Source organism: Pteropus alecto, unplaced genomic scaffold (genome assembly GCF_000325575.1).
Source record: "Pteropus alecto unplaced genomic scaffold, ASM32557v1 scaffold311, whole genome shotgun sequence".
NCBI classification, from domain to species: domain Eukaryota; kingdom Metazoa; phylum Chordata; class Mammalia; order Chiroptera; family Pteropodidae; genus Pteropus; species Pteropus alecto.
This window is the reverse complement of record NW_006431916.1, coordinates 420,237-431,775: the sequence shown is the minus strand read 5'-3', so window position 1 is coordinate 431,775 and position 11,539 is coordinate 420,237. Positions and strand designations below refer to the sequence as shown.

General features: G+C 42.7%; 1 non-coding gene and 1 pseudogene across 1 annotated transcript; one reads left to right on the top strand and one right to left on the bottom strand.

Moving 5' to 3' along the window:
- Positions 1–476: 476 nt before the first annotated feature.
- LOC112473852 lies at positions 477–595 on the top strand (annotated as a pseudogene).
- Positions 596–1,374: 779 nt separating this feature from the next.
- LOC112473709 lies at positions 1,375–1,493 on the bottom strand. Its single transcript, XR_003044168.1, has one exon. It is a non-coding gene; the product is annotated as a 5S ribosomal RNA (ribosomal RNA).
- Positions 1,494–11,539: the final 10,046 nt, after the last annotated feature.

Below are 11,539 nucleotides of genomic sequence, written 5' to 3'. Positions count from 1 at the left end.
CCAGGAGTGGAGTTGCTGGACTTTTGGGTGTACGTGTGTTTACATTAGTATATAACATCAGTTTTCCAAATTGACCGCGACTGCTTACACCATACCAGCAATGTATGAAAGCTCCAGTTGCTCCATATTTTCATCAAAAATTAGTATCATCGGTCCTTTTAATTTTAGATGTTCTTGTGGATGTGGGTTTCTCATTGTGATTTAACTTGGATTACAGGAAGTCGTCTGCCTTTCTAGGGCTTTACCCAGGTGGGAGAGAGACAGTTTATGGTGTACCCTTTTGTATCTACTGAATTTTAAATTATGTGAATGTATCATCTAGTCAACAAGTAATAAAGAAAGCATTTTAAAATAAAAATATAGTAATAAATTGAGCTTTTAGAAATAAAAGCGCGATAGGAGATTATGAGTTTTGACATCGAATAGTTTCATTTGGGATCTCACTGCTCTCTTTTTACCACCTTTAAATGTTTTTCCACTACAGCCATGCCACCCTGAACACACCTGATCCCGTCTGATCTCGGAAGCTAAGCAGGGTCAGGCCTGGTTAATACTTGGATGGGAGACCACCTAAGAAGATCAAGTGCTGTAGGTGTAAAAAAAAAAATTCTAATAGTTTTCCTTATCTGTCAAATGGTATAATAATATCTACCTCATAAGGTGGTTTGGAAGGCTTAATTAGAGGAGATAACATATCCAAAGCTCATAGTACACAGCCTGGCATCAGAGAGAACATTCAGCTGGTGCCAATGGAAGACATAGGGAAGGAGGATGGAGGGCCAGGTAGAAATAAAATATTCATGCACATGTGCACGCACATGCACACACATGCATACACAACTCGAGAGGATACCTATGTCAGTATTCTAACATCACAGAAACTGTCTCTTCAATTCGGTTAAACTAATTATGGGGACCCAGGCTGGGGTAGGGGGATGATGCAGGAGAGACAGAGGAAGGAGGAGATAGAGTTTCTGGGCATTTGGAAAGAAGATGAGCACTGAGCCAAGATCGGGCAAAGAGCCCACGAATCAGCATCTTTGGGTTCTCAGTGAGGCCCACAGGATGATCCATCCAGAAAGCCTGCATCTAACAGAGCCCCACCACTTCCTGGCAAGCAAGGGAGATCTCCGGATCTGAAAGTATGAGCAGGGCTCACCCAAGCAGGGCCCAGGGCTGTCTCTCTCCCAGGCTCCTTCCTCGCTAGACAGGAGAAGAAATCTGCAGCTGGAAGAGCTGAAGGGAAAAAACGTGTTTCTTTCTTTCTTTTTTTCTTTTTTTTTATTATTATTCTTTTAAGCTAGGTAACCCTTGGTTGACCTCACAGATTGCAAGGACCTTGTCAGCTTACAATCCCTTATTTTTTATTTTTTACGCCTACAGTACCTGGTCTTCCTAGGTGGTCTCCCATCCAAGCACTAACCAGGCCCAACCCTGCTTAGCTTCTGAGATCAGATGGGATCAGGCGTGTTCAGGGTGGTATGGCCGTAGAGAAACATGTTTCTGAAAGCCTGCGGGTGGGACACCTCAAGTCCCCTTGGCCTTGCTTCATACTCCAGCAGAGACCTGCTGCAGATACCAGTTTCCCAGAAGTGACCAGGCAGTGCTTTGCCATGTGCCATTTGCTCTCCGCCCCAGGGTTTCCCTGACACTGAGACTTGGGATGGTTCCGGGAGCTGCTCAGCTCTCGCACACCAGCAACAAAGAACTGAGAGAGTTATCTGCCTGTGGAACAACCTATAAACCAAGGGAATGAGAGCTGATGAACAGATTCTTCCCATTTCACCCCAGCATAGATGGTTCTCAGACACAGTTCATAAAGCTTCTTAGAAGGTCCCACAGGATCAAGCCACCAGTCAGTCATAGCAAGAGCCAACTGGATAACACATCTTTGTACCGGCTCTCCCTTCTTCTCTGCTTCATTTCCCTTTCCCTCACTCCTGCTCCTTGGAATTGTGTTTCTAAATAAATTATTCAGGTTCTGCTTTTGGAGAAACTACATTAAAACAGACCCATTCATTAGCCAATGACATGGCCTCCTACGTTATAATCATTTACTTAGGAACCACTGTTTAGATTAGCAAAGGTATAGAGCAAGGCTTGGATGGGGATAATGGGTCATTCCATTCAGTTGGAACATAGCAGTGGGGAAGGGGTCTAGCAGGAGATAACGCCAAAATGTGCCTTCGGAGGATGTCACATGCCATGCGTGGAAGGTTAGCCTTTATTCTGGAGAAGATAGGAAGCTAGCGATGGCTTTTGAGTAGAGAACTGGCGACGCCAGAGCTCAACTTTGGGCAGTATAATGTGGGCAGAGACCAATTAGAGGAAAGTCCAGGGCAAAAGGTCCAGTTAGGAGGCTATGACTTGGGACTTCAGCAGTGGGACTGTAAAGAGAGCAGATGTGAACCATGTTTTGAAGTAGAACTAGAAATACTTGGCACCTTGCAGATGAAGGCCAGGGACAGTGAAAAGTAAAAAATGACCTTGATGTCTGGAGTCCAGGAAGCTGGAGGGCAAGGAACCATTCACAGAACAGGAAGAAAAGCAGGTCTGGGAGGGAAGATGATGGGCTCAGCAGACCACAAAGCCCACTAGCCTGACCCTTTTATAATTTCGAAGTCTTCATAGGAGGATACCCATCAGGAAACTAGTCCCCGCCTACAAGAAGAAGGTACCCTGAATCTCCTTCCACCCTGGGGAGAGAAGAGTGTGGCATGAGATTGCAGGACTCAGACCAACCTATTGCAAGACTGACAGGCAGTAATATGGCATCTGGGAAAGAATATTATAGAAAGAGGCATGAATTACTTAGCAAAGAGGTGCTAGGTTCTTGCTTTCTACTTTCAAGAAATATTTGCTAGATTCCCTGTACCATCACAAAACAATGAATACCATGTGCCAAATTTATGTTTTATAATTTTTATGGCTGATTCTATGCACATTTGAATGTGTTTACAACAATCATAGATTTGTTTTCTTCTGGATGAACCAATGTGGAAGCACATAGGATGGCAGCTGAGAGACAAGCACCACTGGGCCCAGCAGGCCCAGGTGGGCATGGTGAGCTCTGCTCCACGGGCCTGGGGAGGAGCTTCAGGGAAATGTCAGGCTCTCTTCTTGATTCCCTTCACAGAGATGGAGAGGGGCATTCTTGGGAGCCTAGTTTGAAGAAGCTGCTGGACCTAAGTGAGCAGTAAGCAAAGGCCTGTTCCTTCTCCAGCTTATTTGCATGTCCCCAAATAAAAGTTATCTCTTGCTATACATCCACCAAGAATCAGGCCCTTCCACAACTGCTCTAGAAGGGAAGCTCTAGAACACAGGTAAAGAAAGGGAGGCTCAGAAAAGCTGAAGGAATTACATGACATCACCCAGGTAATAAGAGATGGAGCCAGGATATGAACTCAGGTCTCTCTTGCTCTGAGTCCGTGCTCTTTCTGTTGTATAATGCTGCCTTTCTTTCTGCCCAGAACCATCATATGCTAGGATGGGGGCCAAGGCCTCTCCTCCAGTGCAGGGCAGAGAACTCTGGACAGATCAAGACACAGAAGTAAAGGACAGACGTTGATTTAGGGCGGAAAGTGGCAAACCACAGTCTGTGAGCCAAATATGTCTTCCTGCCTGTATTTTGTACAGATCACAAATTAAGAATGGTTTTTACATTTTTAAGTGATTGAAAAAGGTCAAAAGAAAAATAATATTTCATGACACATGAAAATAGTATGAAATTCAAGAGTCAGTGTCCACAGGCAGGAACCCTGGCTCCAAGTCCTAAAACCATGGCCGCAATGGAGCTCTGCCTGCCCCAGCTTAGGCCTCTTTTCCCTTTTTGAAAATTGCTCCCTGACTTTGGGGCCACCACTTTTTGAGGGAGAACCTTTAGGACACTCACCATGCTCTGCAACCAGTCTAAATTGCTTCTGGCAGGGCTTAGTGGGTCCTCTGTCCTCAGCACCATCTGCAGCATCATCTTGGTATTCCAAGAAGCTGAGAAACACAGAGTGAAAGCTCCTGTCCTCCTCCCTGCCTTTCAGCCCCTTGCTATACTGCCCAACATCCTCAACACCTCTCTGCAGACTCCTGTCTGCCCTCAAAAGTCTACATGGGACAGATCAAGAGGCAGCTACACTACAAGAGAAGGTGGGGCAGTAAGGTGGAATCCAACCACCCCATTTCCCATCTTGATCTTCAACCAGCAGCAGCTTAACCTCTTCTTGTGGGACCTGGAAAAATGGCTCAGAGGGAACATCAGGTGGTAAGTTGTAGTGGGGAAATAAAGCTGGGAGGAACATGTAAGCACTTTTTACATAAAAAAGACAAAATATGAGAATCTCAGGATTGTTAGGGACCCTCAGGAGCCATCCAGTCCACATCCTGGCCTTGGCCTGAAGTATATACAAGGGGCTTGCCTCTGTCAATCACAGCATCCAGATCTTCCAGGGGTGGAAAAGAACCTGCATGTGAGTTTTCACGGTTGCAGAGGGCACGGTGGTCTGGGCAGCAGTCTGGTACCACATGGCAGAATTCATCACAGTAGCAGCTTCCTCTCTTGCAATGGTGATCTCTTCCAAGGCAGCAGAGGAGCTGGGGCTGGGAACAGATGCCTGCAGAAAAAGGTACATTAAAAATAGATATATTTAAAAAATACTGCTGAAATACTATATATCCATATGCAAAAGAATGAATTTAGATCTCTACCTCACATCATATACAAAAATTAACAACAAAATGGATCACAGATATAAATGTAAGAGTTAAAACTATAAAACTCTTTGACAAAAATATAAATGTAAATCATCACGACTTTGGATTAAGCAATGGTTTCTCAGATATGACACCAAAAGCATAAGTGTCAAAAGAAAAAAATTGATAAGCTAGACTTGATCAAAATTTAAAAGTTTTGTGCCTCTAAGGACACTGTCAAGAAAGTGAAAGACAATCCATGGAATGGGAGAAACTATCTACAAATCATATGTTTGATAAGAGAATTTTATCTAGAACATGGGAAGAACTCCCATAACTCAACAACAAAAAAAGACAGATAACCCAATTTTTAAATGGGCAAAGGATATATTCAAACGTATACAAACAGCCAATAAGCACATGAAAGGATGCTCAACATCATTAGTCATCAAGGAAACGCAAATCAAAGCCACAATGAGATACCACTTCACACCAACTAGGATGGATAAAATTTAAAAAGGCAGAACTTAACAAGTGTTGGTGAGAATGTGGAGAAATCAGAACCCCATTCATTGCTGGCGGAACTGAAAAATTCCAGCCACTTTGAAAAACAGTTTGACAGTTCCTCAGAAAGTTTAACACAGAGTTTACCATGTGACTTAGAAATTTCGCTTCTGGGTATATACTTAAGAGAACTGAAAATGTATGCTAATATAAAAACCTACACATGAATATTCTTAGCAGTATTATTCATAATAGCCAAAAAGTGGAAACAATTAAAATGCCCATCAACTGATGAAAGGATAAAGCAAATGTGATATATCTATACAATGGAATATTATTTAGCCAAAAAAAGAATGAAGTATTCATATATGCTACAACATGGATGAACCTTGGAAACATTATGCTACGTGAAAGAAGTCAGTCACAAAAGGTCACATAATGTATGATTCTATTTATATAAAAGGTCTAGAGCAGGCAAATCTTAGACACATAGAGTAGATTAATGGTTGCCAGAAACTAGGAAGTGTAGGGATTAGGGGGCAACTGCTAATGGCGTTAAGGGTAGAAAATTTTCAAGTGAGCCAACTAGCTAAATCAGCTATAGGGAAGAAATATCTTTAGATTCCAGAAGTTGTCCTACTTGCTTGTGTGTGGTTTAGGAAGTGTATTGTATAAGATGTGAAGATGGCCAATGTCTGTTTCTGTAATCCATTTACTTGTTAATTAAGAGTGTTGTTCCGGACAAAAATATGCTAACAGCCAACTTCCACTTCTGTAATCTGCTGGCTTGTTCAGGAGACCACCAGGATATGGTCTTGAGCTTTATCAGCTGCCTCCTCTGAAAGCTCGGGGCTGATCTCCTCTAGCCCTGCGTGGTAGAGAGTTAGTCGCTGGCCGGCTAATAAAGGCTCATAATTAATCTCAGTTGGCTCCGTGGGTCTCAGAATCGTTCACGCCATAACAATGGGTACAGGGTTTCTTTTAGGGGTGATGAAAAGTTCTAAAATTAGATTATGGTGTTGGTTGCACAACTCTGTGAATATACTAAAAGTCACTGAATTGTACACTTTTAAGGGATGAATTTTACATTACATGAATTATATCTCAATAAAGCTATCATTAAAAAGAGAGGCATGAGAATGAGACAAAGCTGAGAAAAGAGTGAGAGAGAAGAGAAAGACAAGAAGAGTGTGACGTGGGTGTGACAACAAGGAATAGAGAAAACAAGAGACAAGAGAGCATGCGACAAGAGGGACAGAGAGAAACCCCACAAAGTTAGAACAAGGTCTCCACAGTTCCTATTCACAAAACAGTTTCACCAAACCCAGTTCTTACCATTTTCTAGAGTTGCTCAACTCAGTTATTATCTGATTGTTGCCTATCTACTACAAGGTGAGGGGGTTTATCTTCTTTAAGAGATAGGGATAGCAAGGCAGGTAGAGACCACAGCCCAGGTTACCTGGTAAGTCTTTGGCTCAAGTGAAAATAAGTCCCAGGTATTTTCATGCCCAGGACTCTCAATGCTATTTTCTATTTTACCTTGACCTTCCTGATTGCCTCCTGTCAAGTTAGCACCTGCCTAGGGCTTTATTTAGGGATAAACTTGAGGACCTTCCAAAGTTGACAAAATCAAAAGGGAGTAGGCAGCTGAGACAATGTGAGGCTGGGTGCGGTCAGTCCAGTCTGTTGTGGAAACAGGGGCCAGCAGGTGTCTGGTGCAAGAGGCTAAGTGGCCTGGGAGTTCAGACCTCTCAAGGTGATGCTAAGCTGGGCTGGGCTGGGGTGGTGGCCCCTGAGTTTGGCCTGTTTTCTGCCTCATGCTCAGCTCAGAAGCCTCCTGCAAATGATTTGTTTCTCTTCTCATATCATCCCTCTTCCCAAGAGCCTTGTCCAGCATCAGGTTGTCACCAACACCAGGGATGCGCCAAAGAGGACTGGAGCTGAAAAAGAGTCCCAGGACTATCCAAACAAGGGTTGTAGCCCATTTGTGAGAAAGAGATTAATTTAGAGTTCATGACCAGCATTTATTTTAATAGGATGAAAGGAGTGGAGTGGAGTGAAGTGAAATGGAATGGAATGGAATGGGATGGAATGGAAGAGAATAGAAAATATTCACATACATTGTGTATATAAGTGCAAGTTGAGGTTCTTTTTGAAATTTTTCTTTTTATGTACATGTATGTATGTGCTGAGTCACCATGTAAAACACATGTATTAATGTGGATTATGGCCATAAATGTTTGAAAGCTACTGATTTAGAAATGGAAAGCCACTTTCCCAAGGTCATGCTTGAGTGGGTGACAGAGTTGGGAGCAGAGCCAGTAATCCTGACTTCTTCCCTGCGTTTCCCACCTGGGCGTGCTCAGGGTTCTCACTCGGAAAGCCTCTAGTTGCCCTTGCCACCAGTCTCTGCCATTCTCTGAACACCCTGTGTACTCCTGCTTTTGAGACGTTGCTCAAGCTATTTCCTCTGCCTGGAAGACCCTTTCTTCCCACAGCCACCAGAAGAAGACAGTCTTATCCTTCAAGGTCATGTTTAAATTCAACCTCCCCAGAGTTGCTAAGAAACTAGCTTATGAATTTGAAAATGATAAATAAAAAATCAAACATTTATCCAGTCTTTCCATGCAAAGCGAAGAGAAAGATCTTTATGGAAGAACTCGGCTAATAAATGTAGAAGGAATGATAGAATTAGAAAACCACCATTTGGCAACCCCTAATAAAAAAAATGAATCTAAGCAACAATCATCACAAAGGCTAAAACCATTAGAGAAAGGTTGAGGAAGAGCTATTATACTAGACCTACAATGGATGCATCCAGCTGATCAAGTTTAAGACCAGTGAAAGTAGGACAATCTGACATTGTGTGTTTCCTTCGAACCATTACATGTCTCCTTTGAGACATTGTATGTCTCCTTCGAGATGCGATAGGAAGCACACAGACTCACCTATGGAATATTCTCCCAAAGAAATGAACCTTAACTACCAGATTTCAGGAAAAGCATGGGACAAAAAGACGGCCATAAGGATTCAATTAGACAAATCCAGAATGTAGGACATTCTACAGAACAAATGACCTGGTTTCTTCAACAGATAAACAGAAAAAAAAAAAAAGAGGAGGCTGATAAAAATTTAAAGAGACTTTAGAAATACAAAAGGCCTTTTTAACAGTAGGAGAAACATGCACACTAATAGATATTAAATGATAGTAATTATTTTAATTATTTCTGATACAGTATAGTGGTTATATTTTTTTAATATGGTGAATAAGAACTTGGGCAAAATGATAATTTTGAGTATAGCTAATAGGTACATTGGGTTCATTACACTATTCTCTCTACTTTTGTGTCTGTTTGAAATTTTCCATAATAAAATGTCTTTAAAAATAAATTCAGTTTATTCTGAAAGGGCTTCCTACACTCCATCAGCTGGTATTAATCTTTTCGTCTTATTCTTAAAACCTATTGATTTTAACTTCTAACATAACATTAATCCTCGTCTCCCTTATTGTTGTTAAGGGTAGAAAATTTTCAAGTGAGCCAACTAGCTAAGTCAGCTATAGGGAAAAAATATCTTTAGATTCCAGAAGTTGTCCCACTTGCTTGTGTGTGGTTTAGGAAGTGTATTGTATAAGATATGAAGATGGCCAATGTCTACTTCTGTAATCCATTTACTTGTTAATTAAGGGTGTTGTTCCGGACAAAAATATGCTAACAGCCAACTTCCACTTCTGTAATCTGCTTGCTTGTTCAGGAGACCACCAGGATATGGTCTTAAGCTTTATCAGCTGCCTCCTCTGAAAGCTTGGGGCTGATTTCCTCTAGCCCTGCGTGGTAGAGAGTCAGTCGCTGGCCGGCTAATAAAGGCTCGTAATTAATCTCAATTGGCTCCGTGGGTCTCAGAATCGTTCGCGCTATAACATTGTTACAACCTTCTTTCTACAGGTGGGTATCTATCTTTCCTACCAGCAACTTGAGGGCAGGAAATGCATCTTCTAATGCCAAATAATTTTTATTTAATTTAATTTAAAAGCTCTGAATTGAATTTGGGCTCATACTTGAGATTTCACTGTGTCCATGGTCCAAGAGAGAGTCATAGCTCCTAACAGTCTAACACCATCAGAAAAATTATAGTACAATAAAAAAAAGAAGTCTCTCCTGTGATGATCAAGCACCCATTCACTGATTCATTCATTTTTTCTATTGAGTGCCATGGTGGATCATGGAGATACATTCCACTGCCCCGCTTCACCCTCCACTCCCTAAAAAAACCTTCCAGGAGTTCATTCTAGTGAACAGAGCATCATCATACTACACATAACTGGAATGTTATTGTACTCTATGCTAAGTGTCTCAGGTAAGAGGAGACAGCCATGGGCTTTGGTGGAGGGGCAGTGAGCCCACCAGGAGGCGGCTTCTTGGTAAGGAGTCATGCCTCAAGTGGCTCCTCTGTGACCATCTCATTGGCTTCAGATCAAGAGGGTAGTGAAGGGACAAGCTGTGGAGCCAGGAACAGGCCTAAACAGGGCTGCATGAGGATCCTAAAGCTAATAGTTTGCATCCCTCCAGAGCAATATTTTTAAAACATGTTTGACAATTTTATAGAGAAGAGGGTGAGCACTTCTGGGAAGGGTAAGGAAGTGGGGACACTGGGCAGGCTTCTCCTCCCCTCTATGGTTCCCAAAGATCCTGCTTCAGCCCCAAACTTACAAACCCCACTCAGCAAAACTGAAGCCCTGCCTTTCCCCATAAGTCCTTTTCACAAAGCAATTTAGTAACATGTCTGTTATTATTTAAGCATGTCCCTTTAGGCTCCCACCCTCAGTGTATTCCTACCAACGACATCCAGCTTTCTCCTCAAAGAAGTTCTTGTAAATACAACCTTATCCATCCTATTGCATTTCCAGGGGTGTTAGAGCAACCTAATGAGTTGGTGCCTGGCAGTTGCCCAGTGAGTCTGCCTATTAATCGGGATCTGGGCTTGTCATACCACCTTCCCTCCTGCTTCAACGGTGCACATTCCAGAGCCCAGTGCTGCTTCTACTCACAGAACCTCTCTGGACACTCCTCTGGACTCCCCAACCAAAACAGACCTTCCTAAGCTAATCACATCTAAAGGACATCTTATAAAGATGAATACAGAGAAACCACTTTAAGTACTAGTAGGTGCTTAGTAAATGTCTGAATAAATTAATTACTTAATTAATAAATTAGTAAACATTAGCCCCCAGGAAATGGATCATGCCAGAGATAAAAAATAAATGAATGATTGGATGAATGAATGAATAAATGAATGAAAGAGACTAGAGGCCAGGGTCCCTTTGACCTGCTAGCCTGGTTCCTCACCTTTCTCCCGATTTGAGACCGCAAGGCTGAGGTACAGCAGCAGGAGAAGAACCAGCCACATGGCTGCAGGCATCGAGCAGAGACAGTGTTCCAGGAACCAAGGCCAGGGCTTTTAATACCCACCCATCCCAGCAAGGTCATTTGGTATCTGCATCCCTGGGGAGGAGCCAGCTGACACCTGCGTAGTCCCTGGCAGAGGGAAGAGGTGTGGCACCAAGACAGTGGCACAGGTCTCTCAGCTTCTTGGAATAGCCTGTCCAAGCAGACGCAATGCAAGCAAAAACTATTTTCCCATCTCTTGAGGTCTCTAGTTCTGTGGGAGGAGCAGAATCAGAGAAACCAGAGTGATACTGCTATCAGGGACTTTGGAGATCATCTAATCTGACCCTCCCATTTTATAGATAAAGATATTGAGGCCCAGAGAAGACAAGGGGCACTCCAGTTTCACACAGCTCAAATATTGTAAAGCGGAGGTGAGAACTCCAATATTTTTGCTCCCACTCCAGTATTCTTTCAATCAAAACACAGTGGAGGTATTCAGAGATAATCTTTAGGAGGTTCCATTGGCCAGGAAAATCAGCCAGGCAGCACTATTCCCCCTCACAGTTGGTATAAGTCGTCTACACCACATGGTTATTAGACTGCTGACAGAACCGGAGGGGAGGGGTAGAGGTTTGAGGGGAGTATCTATTATAGGAAAATGTGAAAAGTCAGGTGACTCCATTGGCCACTTGGGAAATGCCTGTGATCTGGTACTGGTTATACCCTTGGCACAACCAGGCTTGTTTAATCCCTGCATGTGGCAGGGGGTCTGCTTTGAAAGAGACAGTGACTGCCTAAGACCATTCCAAACCATACCATATCACCTTCTACTACAGATGTCAAAAAAATTAAATCTTACTTTTCCAATCTCCCTTCACTATGATTAATAATATAGTTCTGGTCAGTAAAACATAGATGAAAATAAGCTGAAGAACTTCTGGAGTTTTGTTTTCTTATAAAAGAGA